Source organism: Manis javanica, chromosome 12 (assembly GCF_040802235.1).
Source record: "Manis javanica isolate MJ-LG chromosome 12, MJ_LKY, whole genome shotgun sequence".
Lineage (NCBI taxonomy): Eukaryota > Metazoa > Chordata > Mammalia > Pholidota > Manidae > Manis > Manis javanica.
The window spans coordinates 34,788,864-34,806,599 of NC_133167.1; the positions used below are offsets into that span (position 1 = coordinate 34,788,864).

The window sequence follows — 17,736 nt, forward strand, 5'->3', positions numbered from 1 at the left end:
AGTGCTCTATGTTAGTTATATCTCAATAAAAATGGAAAAGATACTTAGTCAATTTAAATCGTAAATATCATTTTAAAGTATCATATTAAAAAGGAGCTTGAGTGAAGGGGTATATGGGGGGGACTTGGTGAAGGGGAGAGCCTAGTAAACATAATGTTCTTCATGTAATTGTAGATGAATGATACCAAAATAAAAAAATTAAAAAAAAAAGGAGCTTGAGACTAAAGTGGCTCTTTTGGGGAGGGGATTAATGTGCTTTTGTGTACTATTCTCAGAGAAATGTAATATTTCTTTCTACTTTTCCCTCCTTTTTGTCTTTAACTAAGGGAGAAAGAATCTAAATTTTTATTTCTAATCTCCATTTTTTCCTCATTACCTATCTACTAACTTCACTTGATATTAAAAGAGCACTGTATATAATTAAAGTTACTTTTTGGAGGGGTATTTTAGATGGCACAAGGTTCTTTCAGCTGCACAGTATAAAGGAGTCAATAGCTTCCACTACATTCCACAATAACCAGTGAGAAAACGTAATGGAAAAAGAGGCATCTCAGGCACAGTAGTATGAAAGGGCATAAAATATTTATGAGCAACCTGAACAAGAAATGTGCATGACCTATATGAAGACAATTATATGACTTCATTGAGTGTATAAAAATGATGAATAATAATAATGAAAGTCAGCACTTCTGTGTTCTTTCTGCTAGGTACTGTGCCTTGCCTCTCCCTGTTTGCCTCCTTATCTATAAGGCAGATAAACATTGCAATAGCCAGCACACAGCTCTTGAGCCTGACTCAGTTTACTTCTCTCTGTTTCAGTTTCTCTACCTATAAAATCAGCACAGGGCAATTCATACCTCAGGGGATTGTTGTAAGATTTAACTGAGTCACAATGAATAAAATGCTGGAAATCCTCACTGGCAAGAAGCAAGTCCTTGCTATATATTAGTTATTCTCACCACTTCTTACAACAATCTCACTGCACAGGCACCACGATCATAATCATGTTACAGTAGAACAAACTGGTATCAGAGAGGCTAGTGGCTTCCTTCACGTCACCCAGCCAAATAAGTGACTGGGATTCCTATGCTGCTCTCAAGAGCTAAGACTAAATTTATTACATGTTTGTATTTCTAGGTAAGAAGGCAATAGCACTTGTTCTGACACTTTGTAATTCTAGAGTTCATCTAGAAGAATTAACAGGTTAGGTATTTTAAAAATCAAGAAATAATGGGAGATAAGTCATATATGATTGCATCAAAATGTAAACATTTCTATATTAGAATAGAAGATAATTAAGGTGATGGAAATGTTCTCTATTTTGATTGCAGTGGTGGTTACATGACTATAATCCTAGCCAAAATTCTTAAAAATTTACACTTAAAGTGGGGAATTTTATGTATGAAAATTATCCTACAATAAAACTTGGGGGAAAGAAAGAAGATAACTAAAATTTAAAAGGCAAGCAACCAAGTAGGGGGGAATTTTACCTGAGTATGACAGAGTTAATGTTTGCTATTGCAGCAGTCAAGGTTAGTCAATTATATAACCCATGACCCGGCAAGTCCAGTCCTGGATATACACTTAGAAATAAGTGCTTATGTCTGCCAAAAGATATGTAAAGAATTTTCATAGAAGTTATATTCATAATAGCTCCAAATTGCATACAACCCAAATTTCCATCAACTATAGAATGAGTAAATAAAATGACATATCCATAAATGGAAAACAACACAGTAATGAAAAAGAATAAATGATATATGCAATATGGATGAATGTTCCAAACATGATGTTAAATAAAAGAAGACCAACACAAAAGAGTATATACAGGATGTTTGTATTTATAAAAAGTATTTAACAGGTTAAACTTATCTATGAAGTTAGAAGTAGAATGGTGACTATTTGGGAGTGTTGACTGCTGACAGGGAGGAGATACTGGGGAGCCTCTGGATGCTGAAAATGTTCTGTATCTTGATCTAGGTGGTGGTCACATGGGTGTGTACATATGTAAGGATTTGTTGAGCTGTCCATTTAAGATTTATCTTCCTGTATGCACCTCAAAAAAAAACCCCACATAATCAAAATTAATAGCATGGGCAAAGAACTTGAGATAACAAAAGAAGAAATCAACTGACTAAACTATTACGGATACACAGATGCACACTCCATATCAGAAATCAGATAAATGCAAATAAAAAGTTGTTTTTACATTATTATACCTGTAGTTGAGCACAATGAGGACATTATGAGAAAGACCCTGAGTTGAAGATTTATGGACAGATGATTATCAAGGAAGTTCTTAAGTAAGAAACGCTAAGGGAGTAGGGGAAGTAGAATAGGGAAGAGGAAGAAGCTGAGCAAAGGTATCATTACTGGTGAGGTCTCATTCTCAGACTAATCCCATTGGTGCCCCGGAGTATAAATGACACTGCATAGTTTATTCTGCATCAAGGCAAATGATCTGGGCTTTCATACTCCTCTATCGGTCAGGGGCTGGCCACCTGCTGCCCTGGGGGAACGGGGTGGGACATCAGTGCCTCCATCCCCTTTCTGGCTTTCAGTGCAACCTGCCTAAGGGGCTCCTGTAGCCCTAGGGTCTTTCTCTGAAGAAAGATGCCAGTGAGTTATGTTAGACCTATGTGTGCAGAAGCTGGGGGATAGGCACACAGAAACAATAAAGCTGGAGCACTAATGGTGTCTGCAACAATTGTGTTGATGCTGGGTCAGAGCATTAGTCTGAGGCATCATGTTGCATGAGACAGAAATGACCAATTCTGAACAGTTGAGTGGATAAAAAAAAGCCAGGAACGAATGAATAGTCTTTCCCCAAACCACTCTGTCTTTCTGATAACCTCCCACACCTTTTATATAAAATAGGTACTTTGTAGCCAAGTTTAGCAAAAGGGAGATATAGTAGATTTATAGGCAAAAAGTGAGGAATTGATTTGTTCAGAAAACAGTCTTACTCAAATCTAAGACATTTGATGAGTCATGTATGAGCCATAAACACCGGGTTGTAAAATGGTGTTTGTTCTCTCTGGCAGGTCTGTTTGGTCACTCTCAGTTCTTGTTCTGCCTGGCACAGTCATAATACATCCCTCCTTTGAGTACTTTGCAGTTCATTAGATTTGTCCTTAGTGACATCCTGTGAGGTGGCAGGGCCTGCCAGTTGTTTTCCAGATGAGGAAAGTGAGGCCAGATAGGTTAAATCCTTGCTTTTCAAACCTTACAGTCCCTCATAACCATTTATGGGCATTTTGTAAAGTACTGTTTGCTGTGCCTGGGGGTGGGGAACAATCCCTGTTTTTTAAAAGCTCCCAAGGTGATCCTGAAGTACAGTCAGATTTGGGAACACAGGGATTAAGTGATCTTCCCAGGGTCTTCAGGAAAGAAGGAAACACACCCAGACCACAACTTAATTTTTTAAATTTATCCACTCATTTATTTATTGAGCATTTACTTTGTAACAAGGATTCTGCTAAATATTGGAAATATAACAGAGAAAAGACAATCATAATCCCCTTGGTTTCATAAAAGACTATGGTCTGGGGAAGGGAATAGAGGAAAAGGAGGAGCAGAGTTTTGCGTCACGCAGTTCCTAGGGCACCATTCTCTCTTGTTGGGCAGACAAAGCCTGCAGTGAATTTGGGAATGAGACAGACATTGAACTAATCATTCCAAATGTGATAAACCTTATAAAACTAGAGCTGGAAGTCCTATCAGTCATCTCCAGATACAGGAGAGTCACTAGCCATTTTGAGCCACTGGCACTATCTTACAAACTCAATCAAAACTGCCAACTTGTTGTATATATCAAGTGCTCTCTTTTATTAAAACATTACATAACCCATGGGTCGGTTGCTGCAAAGAGGTTTTGAAAATCTCAAATTCCACAAACCAGATTAAACTCCCTAATGTGAAACTTCTTTTATAGTTGTCTAAGACAAAGACAATCCTGCGAGAAGTTGCCTACAGTTCAAACAGATATACAATTCAACCTTTATTTCCATCTTCTTCTAATGATTCAGTAGAAGACCGGGGGAAGTTATTTATTTTTAGGGATAATGCAGGCAGACTATAATTTTAAAGTTTTAAGGCCTCCTGTCAAGTGTTCTCTCAAAGCAAGTGTGAGCTAGCACATGGTGAGGGCACTGGGACTTGCCCTTGCCATGGGGCTTAGAGGGCATCAGTGTCCCTGGAATAGGGCAGTTCCATGGAGAGTCCAGGGAAGGGATGCAGGGCCCCCAATTCCAGTGTGCTTTCCTCTACACAGCAGCTGCCAGCATATACACCATTTGTTCCATAAAGCTGGGATATCTTTGTGTTTAAAAATATAATCTATTAATTCAAAGTATCCTTAAAATATTTATAGCAAGCCCCAAGATAATTCTAAAGAATGATTTAGTCTTACTAACACTATTCTTATATATTCTTGCATCTAATTTACCAAGTCACACAGTCTTCATCTTTTTCATGTTGTTTGAGTTCATCAAAATCCTCATGAAAATCATGTAAATTTCTTTAAATTCTTCTTTAGTTTTATGTATGATCTCATACATTTTTTTGAACAGGGGTGTGGGGATGTGGCTCTAGGAGTTGGTTAGGATTCGATTTTAAAGTGTTTCCATGAAGACAGTGTAATGTCAACAAAGCAAGTCTTTAAACTGAGTAGGTGCTGACTGTGGATAAAGTGTATGCCAAGTTGTTAACACAGCGAGTCATTAAGCAGAGTGACAACTAAACTCAATAAAGCAAGATTTTCTCAGGATAAGCTACCCTGGGATAATATGAAGTTGACTACATTAGGCAAACTTTCAACTAGGGAAAAGGTAGAGGTCAAAAGATAACTCAGCATTAACCAACCTTTCAGAGTTGGAGAGCTGGAAGGAACCTCAACATACAAGCCCTCCCTGCTCTTACCTACAATGAATTGACCTTCCTCTGCTATATGCCTATCCATTCTGGTTTTCAAATTTAATTAGAATAGACATGGCACTTATTTTTTAAAGCAGCTTAAGCTAGTGTATTTCTAAATGGCTCTTCCTTGAGTCTAAATGAAGGGTCTCCCAAATTTAAGATCCGTTTTCCTTGGCCAAATTTCTGGCTTCTTAGGATTGCTCATCACCTTTCTCATTACAGGATTAAACAGAAAGACTCTGAAGTCAGATTGCCTAGGGTTTGAAACCATCTCAACCACTTGTACCCACAGTTCTTAAGTTCTTTCTTAACCTGCCTGAGTTTTCTCATTCGTGACATCAAAATACCACCAATTAGCTATCTCAGAGGGGTGTTGTGAAGATTAAATGGGATCATGTATTTAAAGTTCTTGCTTACTACTGGAACATGATAAGTATTCCATAATGATAATAATAATAAAAATAATAATTGCTAATAATGTGATAATATATAACAATTATAAAATAGCAAATGCTTCCTACATTTGAAAGTGGTAATAAAACCAATCTCTCAGTCTTCTGCTGAGCCTTAAAAAAATTCAAATTCCTTTTTGAAATCTTCAAAATTGTCTCACTTTTTTTTCCTGGACAATTAGTCTGAGGCTATTTGCCATAGTGGTTGATATGCCTATATGCTCAGAAGACTAGAGATTGACTGCATTACACCATGTTTTCCATTATGATGACCTTGACTCTTTAAGGGGAAGATTTTGTGATATTCAGTATACCAAAGTTCTTCTGAATTTTAGGGAGGTGCAAGACAAGATATATATTACTTTTTGTTTTTAAATCAATTCCTAAAGGAACAATTAGCCAGGTCCTGAGAATAGAGTGGTGAAAAGTAAAGCATGCTCTTTGCTCCTGTGGTGATTCCAGTCTGGTGGGGGAGGCTGATGTTAATAAACTAATCAGAAAATAAAAGCCTCATTAATAAATGAGATAAGTACTATAAGGAAATGAAGCATGCTTCTGTGTAGGTACAAAGAAGCCTGACCTTACTCAGTTTCCCTGAGGAAGTGATGCTAGAACAGAGATCTAAGGATGAGCAGGCGGTATCCTGGGTCAATGAGGGGGCAGTGAGGCTGTTGGAAGCAGCTGTAGGAGGGAGCTATTCTGAAGGGTCTTGTGGGGGAAAAGAGCTTTGGAAGGAGGATCAGAAAGAAGTGCAGCATGGCTGGCGAGTTTATAGCAAGGGGAGGAGTGCCAGTAGAAAGGGCTGCGGAGGGAGACAGGCCAGTCCTGGGAGGCCCCTACAGACCTTGCTAAGGATTGTCATTCTTATCTCAAGAATGTGGGAAATCACTGAAGATTTTAAGCAGATTGTGGAGAACAAGACCTGACTTGCATTTTGCAAAGGTGACTATGCTGTGTGGGACATGGACAGGTAAGGGGCTGCAGTGGTGTCAGGGAGACCAGCTTGGAGACAACTGTAGACATATAGGGGAGATGTGTTAGTAACTTGAACTGGGATCTTCACAGTAGAGATGGAAAGAAATGGGCTCATGTCACAAATATTTATGGGCAAGATTTGGTGATGGGTAGATGTGGGGCTGAGGAAAGAAAAGCTTTAGAATGACTCCTAAATTTCTGATATGAGTAAATTAAAGGATGAGGTACCACTCACTAAGATGGTGAACACTGTAAAAGAACCTAGTTTGGGTGTTAGAATATGAATTTTACCTTGGATATGTTAGGCCATATAATTAGAAGATTTCTGGTCAGGAGGGAATCAAAACAAAAAAAGATGGAGAGTCCTGATGGATATTTCATCTATCTATGGTGATCATGTATCTTTAGTGATTTCATTTGTATTTGCTAGGCTTTGTGTCTGTCTTTCTAGAACAGTTACAGTAAACTGCAAACTTCTCTATAACATGCTGAGAATAGCTTAGGGTGTGGGGCAGTCCAGTTAAAGATGTCAGATTGAACACAATAAGCATTCAATTCCCTTCCCTCTTTACCCAAAGGAAAATAAAATGATTTTAAGAAAATCTAAATGCACAAGGACAAAGGGAATGGGATAGGAGATAATAGCAATACAGTTTTAGAAACTAGGAAACAGACAAGTAAGAACTGAACTAGGATACTCAAGAAGCCTGAATCTTAAACTCGATGATAACCAACCCAATTTACAATATAGAACCCCCAAAACTGGAGCAACAGTTACGTTAGGAAGTGGGAATGAGGATGGGGGATTACATAGGGGATTTGGTGGAAAGTTTTTGTGAGAAACTGGTAGTTCCCTAACTCCTCACCCAGTTCCTCACAGGTAGAGGACGGTCTCTCCCTCATTCAGTAGCGATCTGGAGGCTTACTGAGGTGACGAGCAGACAGAGGGACTCTGGATTGGGGTAATGGAGAAGGAATGCAGGCCACAACACTGAAGACTAAGGATTAAATTTATGTTTATAAATTGTATGTTGACATGGTGTGGGGTGATCATGGGCAAGACAGTGTAGCACAGAGAGGACAAGGAGTGACTCTGTGGCATCTTACTACACTGATGGACAGGGACTGCAATGGGGTATGGGAGGGGGACTCGATAATATGGGTGAATGTAGTGAGCACATTGTTTTTCATGTGAAATATTCTTAAGAGTATATATCAATGATACCCTAATAAAAAAAAATGTGTGTTGAAACCTCCTTCATCGTCTTCCTCCACTTGGCTTCCAGAATACTGTTAGCCAGGCTGGAAGAATTCTCTGGGTAAACTAATCAGCCTAAGAGAAAATATTCTGACATGTGCCCCATATGTGGGCCTATATCACAACACTCAGTAGCAAACCCAATGGAGAGTCTCCTTATGCACACAGAACATCCTCTCTTCAATGTCTCATTCTTAAAAATAAAAAAGACACAGCCACTGATCACCAGATATCTGAAGAACACTCATCAGTGAAAGAGAACAAAGCAAACAGAGAAAGCAACTTGAAGGAAACGAACTTTGCCAACTGAAAACTTAGAAAACAAACTTTCTTGTCCTCAGAGAGAGAAGTGAAGATATGAAACAATAACAGGGTTACCTATACAAGGAATATTCAGCATGTTCAAAAGAAACTTAGATATTACAAATATGACATTAGAAATGAGAAATTCAATATAGGGACTAAAAGAAAAAGTTAAGGCAATCTCCCAGGAAGCAGAGTAAAAAGACTAACATTTGGATACAGGACAGAAAAGATATGAAAATTAGAGGACCAGTCCAGGAGGCCCAACATCCAATAATAGGGTGACTGAAAAACAGAGAACGGAGCACAGGAAATCAGCAAAGAAAAAAGTTAATGAAAATACCCTACAATCTTAGTTTCCAGACTGAAGGGCCAATCAACTGCTCTGTAAAAATAGCAGCCCACCTGAGAATGTCATAATAAAACATTCATTGACATATCCTGGCATATAGTAGACACTCAAAAAATTTGTGTTAAAAAATAAAAAACCTAAAACAAGAGGAACAAAGAGATAAGACAATGAACTTCCAGAAAAACAAATTTGTTTAATATAACAAAACAAGATTGAGAATGTTACCCGTTTTCTTAATAGCAACAACTGAATCTATAAGGCAATGGAGAAATGCTTTCAAAAATACAGGAAAAATAGATGTCTATGATGTGAAAAAGTATTAAGTGTAGAATGAAGTTATTTTCAGATTTGTAAGATCTCAAAAATCTTACTTCCTTTGTACTCTCTTAGGAAGCTTCTGGGTTGCATCCTTCACTAAAACAAGGGAGCAAACCAAAAGAGGAAGACATCAGAATCAGGAAATAGGATCCAAGACTAGAGAGAGGTGAAGAAAATCTCCAAGTAAGGATGAAGGGGTCTCAGTCTCCTAAGGGGAGCTAATGCTAGGGAGAGCATCTGACCTAAATTGGAACATGTTAGATTTCCTCCAGAAGATGAAATGGTTAGAGCTCCCAATGCAGGTGAATATATTGAAAGGAGATTTACACAATTGAAGGGGAGTTTGAATTTGTATTAAGAACAAAGAAAACTAAGTGAACAACAATAAAATAGTCATGATAATAATTCCAGGGAAAAAGGGAGGTTGTATGTAAAGGAAAAGTTAACACGGTGGTCTACAAGTATTAGCTGTGAGTAGCATTTGCTTGTTCATAATAATGTGAATACTGAGAGTAGGTATAATGGAAATCACAGTATAACTGTCTTAGTCTGTTTGGGCTGCTCTAACAAGCCACCACAGACTGGGTGGCTTATAAACAGAAGTGCATTCATCACAGTTCTGGAGGTTGTGAAGAGTGACATCAAAGCACTGGAGGATTTGATGCCCAGTGAGAGCCCACCTCGGGGTTCACAGCCGCTGCCTTCTCCTTGTAACCTCATTTGGCAGCAGGGGGAGGGAGCTCTCTGGGGTCTCCTTATAAGGGCATTGATCCCACTAATGAGGGCTCCACCCACATGACCTATCTCTTAAAGGCCCCACCTTCAAATATCATCACAATGGGGATTAGGTTTCAGCATTTGAATTTTGAGAGGTATAATCATTCAGACTACAGCAGACTACATTGAGAGAATGGGCAGAGGGGACAAGAGCTCATGGTGGGAGTGGGGAACGAGGGAGAGAGAGAGGGCTAAATCCTCACTTTCTAGGGTGAGGTGACAATAGAGAATGCCTAAAATGGAAAACCCGCAGGAGAACAGTTCTAGCACATTATTTAGCAATAGGGGAGGTAGATACTTTAAGAATGAGCTGTTGGAGGGGAAGGTGAGAAAAAAAGTAGTTGCCTCTAGGTTCTAAGAAATAGGGTAGGGATGTAGGGGCTATGGACTGTTGTTTTCAAAATAAACCTTGAATTATTTGATTCTTTAATATGTGTATGTATACGTCAGTAAAAATAAAATATAGATTAAAAAAACATGCTCTGGGAATGTATCACTTGGTACAGACCTAATTCCTAATATTTACTAATTGCACCATGTTAATTTCTTTGAGCATCAGTATCTTCATCTGAAAAATGCAAACAGTAATGGTGCCTATTTGTAGGGTAGTTAAGAAGAGTAAATTAAGCAAACAAAGCATGTAAAGCCTCAGCACCATGGCTGGCCTACATTCTGGCATTTTGGGGCTTCCATTTGCTTTGCTTCTTGCCATCCCTATTTTATTCCCTCAGTTTTTCCCCAGGATTATCAAATGACAATTGCATTTCAGATCAGATCAGCTCCTCAGATATTATGTCCAATTCATTTTTATTGGAATTCTGAGTGTTCTCAAATAAAGTAGTTCCTCCTTATCTATGGGGGACACAATCCAAGACCCGCAGTGAATGGCTGAAACCACAGATAGTACCAAACCTTATATATACTATGTTTTTTCCTATAAATACATACCTATGATAAAGTTTAATTTACAAATTAGGGACAGGAAGAGATTAAGAACAATAATAATAAAATAGCACAATTACAACAATACAGTAAAAAAAGTAATGTGAATGTAGTTTCTCGTTCTGTAAAATCTTATTGTACTGTACTCACTATTCTTGTGATGATGTGAGATGATAAACTGCCTACCTGATTCGATGAAGTGAGGTGAATGATGCGTAGGCATGATGTAGCCTATTATGGACCTTCTGACTGTGTCAGAGGAGGGTTCTCTGCTTTCAGACCATAGTTGACTGTGAGCAGGTAACTGAAACTGGAAAGCAAAATATCAGATAAGGGGGTGACTACTGTACATTGAAAGGATATACCAATAATATTTTGTTAAGTGTCAGAAGTAGGAATAGCATGATCTCATCTGCAAGGATATGAGGAATTCTTCCTGAACGTGTTTGGAAATATATTCACCAGGAATTATGAGTAATCCTCACTTTCTTGTTTATTGCCTGGATTCTTTTTTAGTACAATGGACATGTAGTACTCTAAAACTCAGAAAAATAGATGTTTTAAAAATAACTCTTCTGTAATAAACTTACAATTTCATGATTTATTTCTAAAGGTAACTTTCTCATCTGTTATGTGTGAATTTTATTAATTTGTCTTTAAGAACCAAGGTATTTCCAAGTTCCTGGTGGCACGTCACTGTTCCTAAGCAACGTTTTCAGTCTGCTTGGGTCTGTGCCAGTACAGAAATTGAGGCTCACTGGCTTGTTTGAAAGCCACCCCAGAAAGGGGCAAGGTTAAGACTCAAGTTCAAGATTATTCCTTCTAAGCTCAGTGTTCTTTCTACCATATGAACTGAGTGCCTGTTACTAAGTGACTTGATCTTCTGGTCTCAAATTCAGGATATGAAGGTGTGGAATAGGTGAACTCTGAATTCCTACCAGCCCTAACACTGCATTAATTACTGAGGTATACGACCAGAGTAAGCCTGTGTTATTAACAATATTTATTTCTTCCATATAAGGATTGTGGATTGCAGAAAGTTCCCCAAAATCCATATGATTATAAGTCTAGGCTACTGCATGCAATTTTCTCTCCTTGTTTTATTCATAAATACCATGGCACAAAATAGCTTTGGGTTTTATTTTCACTTTTGCAATCACTTAGGAATCTTATCAAGGCTGAGCAGAAGATTTGGAAACTCATAATGCATTTCCCAAGAAGTTGCAAAGGTTGTGAAATTCACAGGGCTCAACCTTTCTGAGAATGGGAGCTGACTGGACAAGACAGATCATTTCCAGTAATGTTCCCAGGTAATTCTCTGGAAATAATGGAGAGGGTAATTACAACCCAGTTATATGTTCCCAGTTAGGGCTTGTATCCAGTGGACACCCACAAGATTTTCTTCTCCTTCTGTCCCACACAGTCATTCAGCAAGCTGCACTGAGCCAGCCATGACAAGCTATGGATGATATAGCCTGGCCCAGTACCCTTAAGGAGATCAGAAGATATAAAAACCAAGTTGCTGCCAGTTGCAGAGTTTCAAACTGGAGACAGATCAAAGAGATAGAGTGAGATTGCCTTTTGCTTAGCTCTTGGCTAAACTGTGGGTAATTAACTGTGTGATCCACTTTTTCAGGCATTCTTCTCCACTTGCTGACCCCTCACTGCAATTAGTCAGATGTCTTCTTCAGTCTGAGTTATTTGAGGCCTTCATAAATTATGCCTCTGTGAGGGATGGCCTTTAGTCTATGCTTAAAGACCCAGGATCAACTCCTGAGAAAATTCTTTGGAAAAACAAATTGCTATGAAACTGTCCCTAGAGGTGACTGTATTAAAAATAAGACATAATTCCAAATACCCTTCGTAAGTATCCATAAGCAACTTCTGAAGACTGTCTAAACAAAACCAGCCTCCCCTTTGTTTTCCCACACATTCTTAAAGGGGATTTAAAATCGGGAGGGGTGATGGTGGTGATTACACTCCAGGGACTACTCTGAGGCAAACTAGGCTTTTACTGGTTATCAGTCTCACCTTCTAGTGTCCTTCCTTCTCAGCAGCACTGTCCTGGCCCTACAATATCTACACAGCTCTCTCTCCCTCCCTATTAAAATGGTATCCTGTAGAGAATATGACAGAATCAGTCAAAATGGTGTGTAAGACCGGTTCAGTTTACAGTGTTCCCTCTTGTAGAGACATTTGCATTTTAGTAGCTCTTAGGACAAAAGAGAGAGTCTGGGATCAGGGTTTTCATTGGAGAAGGCAATATAATGGAAATTAAGTGGTAGGGACCCCATCACTCAGCTCCTGAGGACTTGACTGCACATTCATTGATAAGGTCCGGGGAGTGGTATAATCTACATGAAATTAACTGTTTGGAACTGCTCAGAGTATATTGGCTTCTGTTCTGGACTGGTAACTGGAAAATAATGCATTTAGCTTTCCTGACCCTTGCAAATGGGAGCCTGTGAAATATCCTGGGGATTACAGTCTTAAGAACTCTGACAGGAAATGTTTACAAAGTTTAGACATATACAAGCTTTCCCAGAAGGACCACAAACCTAGAGGAGACTTGGCTGAGATGTCACTTGAATTGAAAGGCTTCCTAGGCCAGTAAGTTGCAGTGCCAATGACGAAAGCCAGAAAATGGTGTGGCCTGTGTGTCTCATCTTCCTGGTATTGTACTCCACTTGTTTTGTAGGCATTTGATGGTATTATTTTTTGTGTGTCTCCCAATTGCTAGTTCTGGCAATACAAGTGAAACTCTAAGAAAGTGATTTTTCTTAGTGAGACACTAGAGTCCTGGCTTAAATTAGTGTGTGGAATATGGAATTTGGAGGTGGTTTCAGTCTATGACATGAATGAGTCTTTTATATTAAACAAAAGTTTATTAAAGTGTTTTAGTGAGTATTCCCACCTTGTGCAAAAATTGTTCATCAAGTGAAAATGAAATTTTGGTAAAAGATGAAAAGGCAGTAATTTATTCTAAAGATAGCCTCTCACATGTGTGAAATGACATACATCTGTTTATATATTGCAGCATTGTTTGTAGTATCAAAAGGCTGGAAATGACTCAAGTGTGCATCAGCAGGGAATTAATCAAATAACTACAGGATGTCCATCAATGGAATATTATGAAGACTTATAAAAAGTGAACAAGCTATGTATCACTATGGAAAGATCACTAAGACGTATTTGAAAGAAAAAAAAGCAAGGTTCAGAATACTGTAAAAAGAGGTGCAGGGAAAGAATATACATACGTATTTGCTTAGAAGGTCACAGACTATCTTCGAAATGATATACAAGAAAATGGTAACTGGCAGTAGAGGGGAGTGAGAAACTAGGTGACTGGGAAAAAGAAGAAAGAGACATTTCACTAGAAATATGTTTGTTCCTCTTCAGTATTAATCATGTGACTGTGTTATCTTCTCAAAAATAAATGAAGTTACATCTTTATTTAAAAGAGGGAAATAAAAAAGGCAGTAATTTGTAGGGTGTGGGTTTATGCATAGGAAATGACAATGAAATGAGAAACCAAGAAACTATATAAAATTTTTCTGTTTTTCTCACTTATGGAAATTTCAAAAGTTTCTAGAACTATCCTTTAGAAATGCCATATAAATTACTGTGTGATGAACACTTTGGCCATTTATGATCAGTTGAATCTGTGGGTGGCAACTGGGAAAATAACAAGGAAAGCTGTACTGTTTAATTAGTTTCAGATTTTTTCAGACAATGTTTTAATATGTTTTCATCAGAAAATCATAGTGAATATGGCAACTGACCTGTCAACATCCTTTCAATTCCACCTTTGACATTAGCTATATTGTTGAGTTGTCAGTAGCTGGCATAGATCAGTTTAACCCAATTACTATAACCCCATTTCCTTTACCCATGTTTAACTGGTTCAGGGATGGGCAGCCTAAACTGGTCTAGAGAAGTTTTGCTGTATTGGTTTTCTATTTATATTCTACTAATTATAGTTAGGTTATGATTTCATAGTAGCTATATTATCAATGATTTCCTTCATACATGTTTTCAGTTACCGTGGTACTTACAGAATGGTATTTTTAATGACATTTCCCAATGGACTGTGTAGGTCAGGACAAGAGGAATTGATGCATTTTATAAAATAGCTCCTCTGAGCAGCAGCAGAGCTGGCAGATTCCCCCAGCATGTCATTCTAGTACAGCTCTCCAATGTCTCCCTGTCACTGAACCCCTTTCCCTGGTACAGGATATTGATGACATGGGTTCTATTCCAGAGGTTGGCACAGTTCTTCTATATAGAGTCAGATAGTAAATATTTTGGGCTCTGTAGACCATGTGGTCTCTGTCACAACTACTCTACTCTGTCCTTGCAACATGCCAAACACACTGGTGTGGCACTGTGGCAATAAATTTTTATTTACAAACAGGTTTGAGACCATAATTTACTGATCCCTGTTCAATTATTATTATTTTTCAATTCAATTTCCAAGCAAATCACTCCATTTTGGGGATGATATACAGAAGAGGTTACATTTTAGAGCTCTTTATATCTTGTACATGATAACCTGGCCTCCTGTATTCGGTGGCAGAGACACAAACTTTGGAGTCAGAGGAACTTGGTTGGAATTTCAGTTCTACACTGCAGTAGTTGTACAGCCTGGAGCCTCCCTTCTTACCTACATTTCCCTATTTGTGGAATGTGGATAAAGTCACTCTAGAGGACTGTTGCAATGATTAAATGAAAGAGTATGTTAAGTGACTGACACAGAGAAGATGCTTAAAAGATATTAGTTTCCTTCTCTAACCTCACAATATCCTCCCCTCTCCATACATGTGAGAATTGGACAACACCACAATCTCATCCACACACATTTGCAAACCCCTTCTGCAATAGCTAATCTTGGAAATTAAAAATTATTTCTAGTTAGCTTCAATTTCAGGGGACGCTATTTTTAAAAGTCTGTCCTCACTTTCTGGGAATCAGTTTTATTTAGTTCTTGCAACCTCTTGCATGTTAACAACAGCCAGCCAAACACAGCATGTCATCAAAGTATTTAACTCAATTGTTCTTTTAACACTCAAGGAAGTAAAGGAGAGCTATAAAATATACGATCAGATTTTAAAGGCCACTGAGAAAAAGAAATTTTATGGAAAGAGTAACAAATTTAGATTCTATTTGATGTTTGCTATGACCATGACTAGGCTTTTTAGAATAGGTTTATTGTAAAATTTCTTAGGGAATTCACTTTCAGTGCTGTATGTAGAGTATTGGTTTCACAACACTATTTGAAATGATTCCCCTTTGAAAAGTTTCATTTAAACTTTAAAAAATATGCATACATACACGAGGCACTAGTGATAGGAAGTATTTTCATAGCAGAGCAATTATGGTGTGTTTACTTAAATAAGCATAGGTGGATACTACAAAATTGAATATATTTAGCACAAACTTTTTGGTTGGGAAATATTTAAGTCCCCCAATAATTAAAAAACAAAAAAGAATTTGCTTCCTCCCTAAGGAAATTATTAGAATCAAAGCTAAAGTGGCTATTTAACATCTGTAAAGTAATAATATTTTCAAATAAATACTTAAGTTGTTTATGAAATAAGTATTTATGAAATTAATTATCTGGATTCTCAGTCTCCTAAGGGAAGCATTTGCTTGTTCCCAAATGTAATTAATTTGAGTGCTTTTCACTTATGTTTGCCCTTGTTTTAGGATCTTTCTGGAGCAAGAAACAGATATTTGCACAGATTAATCTCAGGTATCTATTGCTGCGTAACAAGCCTTATGGAAAGTTAGTGGCTTAAAATAGCAACTACAGTGTATGTAATTTTTGGGTCATTTCTACCTGAAAAGATAAGCCATTAGCCTTGGAGTTTCTTTCTTTTTCCTTTATAGGTTGGAACACTAAATGCACCCACAACCTAACTGTGACTATGAGGATGAAGATACCAGCTTAGGAAATAGTGAAGCAATAAATGGAAGGAATCTGGGTCCTGAATTGACTTTGTGGAGTAGAGACTCCCTGTCTAGTTGGACATTCACCTCATGTAATGTAAGAAAGAAATGAACTTCCATGTCATTTAAGTCTCTGCTTATAGATGTATACACTTTTTGGTGTTTTTGGTGGGGGGCAGCTTAGTCTGTTCCCTAATAAGCAAGTCCCACTTTCTCTTGCTTTTATAGTGATATTTGCCTTCCAACCTCTTCAGTAGTTCCCCGCTACTCCTATGTATCCCTCCCAGGAGGGCCATGTGAGCCACTCAGTCACTAGAGAGAGACATTTACATAATATCCTCCTACCTAAATGTGGAATTGCCCCAGTAGAGCAGGTCCAGTTAGCTTCTTACTGCTTTTGCATGGTTTTCCCCACAAGTATCTGCCTTGTCCCGTGGATCTCCTTGGACTGCAGTTAAGGACCCAGCCATGGACCACGGCTCACTCTCAGGACTTTCCACTACGCCTTTATCACTTCCCTTTCCTACCTTCTGTACATTGCCTCTATTATTCCCCAGAGACCTAGATAATAAACATTCCCTTTCAAATCAGAGACACTTTGAACAAGTAGTTATTAAATTGGTACTTTGTAAGGTATAACACAGAAAAATGATGAAATAGGGAAAGTACCTCACTTTTCAATCTACTTGGAAATAAATAGATAAATAGGTGATTATAAATTAAAGTGAAAAGTTCTATAATTGGAATACTTACAGTGTGTGGTAGGAATACTTAAAAGAGGCACCTAACCCAGTGTGGTCAGCAGTGTCAAGTGAAAAAAGGTGTGGAAAAAGGTGAAGTAAATGTGTATACTGGCTGTACACTTGTTAATAGTAAGACAGAATTTTAAAACTTCAAATAATTTAGAGCATATCAAATAAAAAGTGAAAGTTCTTTCTCCCACATACATTAATTTAATACCCATAGTGATTTGTTAATATTGGCACCTGTTTCCCAGATATATAGATATGAAAATGACTATATCAATATATATCCATGTAAAGTTCTATTTCTCAAAAACCTAATCATTGTGTACATATTGTTATGCAGCCTCTTTTTTTTTCCACATGGGCTTATTTCCTTACCACACATGTATATTTACCTCATTTAAAAAATAGTTTATAGATATGTTTTTTACTAATGATACATCAACTTATTTAACAAATCTCTTTTTTTTTGACATTTAGATTGTTTTCCATTTTTTCTTCTAATAGCAGTGTTTCAAGCAACAGTCTAGCCATTGGACTTAGTGATAAATATTCAGAGAAAATGATTACAGTCTATAAATCCTATACCTGCACCAAATAACATATGTATGTGAGAAAAAAATCAGACATTTTTGGATATATAAAGTATCAGAAAGCTACCTTCTGCTTTTCTTTCTGGGGAATTTACTTGAGAACACTCCAGCAAAATAAAAAGCAAAGCAAAACTGTTTCTCAGGGGGATTTTAA

The 17,736-nt window shown here is 37.7% G+C and overlaps 1 long non-coding RNA gene across 2 annotated transcripts in view; it reads right to left on the reverse strand.

Moving 5' to 3' along the window:
* The window catches only part of LOC140844997 (uncharacterized), a 51,098-nt gene that overhangs the window by 25,440 nt on the left and 7,922 nt on the right, over positions 1-17,736 (reverse strand). For both annotated transcript variants that reach the window (XR_012123619.1, XR_012123618.1), the window contains exon 2: positions 10,481-10,604. This is a non-coding gene — a long non-coding RNA (uncharacterized lncRNA). The remainder of the gene's footprint in view (positions 1-10,480; positions 10,605-17,736) is intronic.